Source organism: Octodon degus, unplaced genomic scaffold (genome assembly GCF_000260255.1).
Source record: "Octodon degus isolate 3935 unplaced genomic scaffold, OctDeg1.0 scaffold00131, whole genome shotgun sequence".
Lineage (NCBI taxonomy): Eukaryota > Metazoa > Chordata > Mammalia > Rodentia > Octodontidae > Octodon > Octodon degus.
In genome coordinates, this window is record NW_004524707.1 from 6,974,461 (window position 1) to 6,978,511 (window position 4,051).

The following is a 4,051-nucleotide window of genomic DNA, read 5'->3' on the forward strand; positions in this document are numbered from 1 at the left end:
CTATTTCTAAAAGTCAACCCACAGAGTGGGAAAAATTTTAACCAATTGTTCCTCAAATGACTAAAATCTAGAACATATAAAGATTTGAAAAAATTAGACCCCCCCCCCGCCAAAAGTTTGAAGACCCAATTCAAAATTGCACTAATAAGTAATATGGCAAATAAATCTATGGAAAAATGTTCAACATCACTGGTCATTAGTGAGATGCCAATTAAAACAATACTGAGATTCCATCTCACCCTGGGAAGAATGGCTATTATCAACAAATCAACCAACAACAAATGCTGGAGGAGCTATAAGGAAAAAGAAACCCTTCTCCACTGCTGGTGGGAGTGTAGATTGGTAAAACCACTGTGGAAATCAATGTGGAGATTCTTGAAAAGACTACGAGTAGAGGTCCCATTGGACCCAGTTATTCCCCTCCTAGTATTGTCTCAAAAGAAATAAAAGCATCATATCAATGATATATGCACACCCATGTTTATAGCAACACAGTTTGTAATGGATAAATCTTGGAAACAACCCAATGCCATCAATTGGTGAATGGATAAAAAAGATGTAGCTTTTTTTTTTTTTACAGCAGAGTACTACTCAGCCATAAAGAAAGATAAACGAGACTTTTATAGTTAAATGGATGAACTTTGAGACCATAGTCTTAAGCGAAATAAAATGGACACACATGTTTAAATACAATATTGTTTCTCTGATGTGAAAACCAAAAGTGTAAATAAAGATCAAAATGTATAATAGATATTGTGAAATAGGGAGAAAATGTTCAAAAGGAAAGGGGAACTAGAGAGGGAGGGAGGAAAGGAAGGCCAGGAAAAGAAAAAAAATGAGAAAAGAAGAATAAAATAGAAACAAAGATTTGTAAATAAGAAGGGCGAGAAGGATTGAAGGGAGGGAAAGGAAATAGGAAAGAAGAGGAATCAAGATATATCATGCACAAGCATAAATTTCCTATGATGAATGTGATCATTATGTATATCTAAAATTTATCCATAATGAATGAAACAAAATACCAGCCAAAAGGAATTTATTCTCTCCTAAATGCAAATGAGTACACACACACACACACACACACACACACAACTTTGGGAAGCATCATCCACACGCATTTCTCCTGAGGTCAGCATATGCCTGCTTACCCTGCTCATGAGCTAGGTGGCTCTATTACTCACAGGGCACAAACTAGCCTCAAGTAGCCTTCACATGGTATTCTGCACACATCAGGACACGGGAATAAAGCTTGGACAAAGAAACACAACAAATTTGCATCTACTTGCTTCTGGCTATAATTAAATGAAGTTCTTTAAGATAGTTTTTCACACCCAAGTTAAGGTTGAAATAAATTACTTGCTGTGGGACATTGGTGCACATCGGTAACCCCAGCACTCTGTGAGGCTGAGGCTGGATGACCACCCTTGGAGGCCAGTCTTAGAAATCATGTTGGTTGCTTTTCCCTTGCTGGGACAAAGTACCTGACACTCACAATTAAGGAGAAAAAGTTTATTTAGCTCCGTTTGTGGAGGTTTCCATCTGACATCAGCTGGCTCTAAGGCAGGCTGGCATGGTGACATGCAATAGTTCAAGGTGGCAGAAAACTGCAAAAGCAGCAAAGTGAGGACCCTGGCCCACTTCTAAGTTAAACTTGTAACTTCTTGATTTGACACAATGTATCAACCATTACAGGAATTTGGCAACTTTTTGAGGTGTTTCTCAAAATAAAAAGGAGATAGAGGTTGGGCACCTTGTTCAGTGTGAGGCCCTGGGTTCATTTCTCAGTACTGCAAGAAACCAAAACCAAACCAAACCAAAACAACAACAAAAAAGCCCCACCAAAATAAAAGCCAAAAGAAAAGAAAAAAGGAAGGAAAGAAAGAATGTATTTGTTTTCTGAGTTGCTATACATATTTTTTACCAGAAAGATTAAAAGCATAAGAAAAAAAATATGAAAGTCAGAAAAAGACCAGTCAATAAAATGAAAGAATGTGTTGTTCATGAGGTAGAAATAAAAATAATAGAATGATAAAAGGCACCGAGCAAAGCCTTTTGGGGAAAGACTGAAGTCAGACTTGCTCATTTTTTTCACAATCTGCACCTCAGCTTCTCAGATAAAAGGACAACCTCTTCTGTTCTACTGATTTTATTTCAACAGTTAGTTTAACAGGATGAGGCACTTATGAACTATTCATTGAGATACTTCAGTGTACTGAGTTAACTCATAAAAGCTGTTTCTGGCCTTAAAAAAAAGATTCATGCTCTCAATCTACACCTGTAAAAATGCACACATCCTGGGTGTGTTGTGTGTGTGACAGGAGTGTTCAAGGAATAGTGCAGGGAACAAATAACAGCTTACACCTTCTAGGGAGATGATGGGATGGGAGGCAAACAAACACACAAATGACGAGCGTAACTATAAGGGAATGGACACAACAATAGTACAACTGGTTACCTAGTGGGGAGAACTAGATGGCGAGAGGGGAGAAGAACAGTGCTGGGTGGTTGGGGTGGTGGCTGTTAGGAGTTGAATGATCAGGGAAGGCCGCACAAGGAAGCTGAAGCACAAGGGGGATGTGATCGAGTCACAGGAGCATAGACGGTGTGGGAGTGTGTCACCGACAGAGGAACAACTGGGTACCAGTTGGTGGGAAACAGGGAGCAAAGTGGAGATGGGAAGAAAATGAGGTCGTAGGAGGGAACTCTCAGACTGCTCAGACTTTGTAGGCATTTTGAGGACTTGGGCTTTTGCCTTGGGTAAACCAAGAAGAGATTTGAGTGGCATGATCTGATATGCTAGGATCTGTAGGTGTTGATTAGGCTGTAGGAAAACCAGGACATAATTCAGGGGGCCAGTGATTACTTCAAACAGGAGTTTCACTGAAATATACAATTTACTAGAATGATGCTCTGCAAAGATATAGGACAGGAAGTGTCATAAAGAGCAGCCCTCAGATCGTATCCAGCCCTTGGCCCATTTGGTGTGACTTGTGAGCTAAGAATGGCGTAAAGGAGACGCTGAAGAAAAGAAGAGCTACAGAAACTGCATGTGCCTTACCAAACTGAGAAAAAAGAAGAGACTCTTAAAAAATGTCGTTCCAATACTTAAGAGTATCTGGCTGGTAGCACACCCTCAACAGCAATGGAAGGAGAAATATATGAATGAACACGAGTTGATGACCACGTTGTGAATTTATATGCGTCCTTCACAGACAGTGCCATCTCCATTGAGCTACTAGAAAATGCATTCTGATTTTCAAAACACACTTTATAACACAAACACTATCCTACATAACTGTGAAGTAAAATGAACATATCAAGAAATAAAAGCGTTTTTGTAGAATGTTAAACATTACAATTTCATGTCTACTTAAGTAATTTTTAAATCAACTCCACCTGAGATACAGATAAATTTCCCATTTGAAATTACTAATCTTAAAAGCTTAGTGATTGCTCCAGAAAAGTTGAAGATTCATATTTGTGGATGGTAAGGATGGATTTTTTTCTTTTCTTTTTTAGTTTTTGAGTTTTTATTTTGCTTCAAACAGCTAGACAAGACATCCACACACTAGAAGCTCTTAATAGTCACTAAACATGTGAAAGGTTACTTACATTTATAAAGGAAAAGAGAAAAGTGTGATTGCCAAACAGGAAACATGAATTCCCAAATAAAGTATCTTAGAAAAATATTAAACTTGCTTTCTCACTTTTCTACTACTGGTAAATATGAAAATTCACAGTAAAAAATTTTTAGGCTAACATAGTAAGTTAAGATCATTATTTTTACATATTCAGTAAGTCTTTCCAATAAATATTGTACACAAATTTAAGGTTAAAAAACTAGGTCAAGTCTTACCCCCCCCCCCTCTTTTTTTTTTTTCTTTTTTCTTTTTGAGACAGAATCTCATTATATAGTTCAGGCCAGCCTGGACTCACTACAAGGACCAAGCTGTCCTCAAACTCATGGTGATTCTCCAGCCTCAGCATGTGAGCTCTGAGACCACAGGTATGCACCACCACATCCAGCTTACTCTTTCTTCCTTCCTTTCTT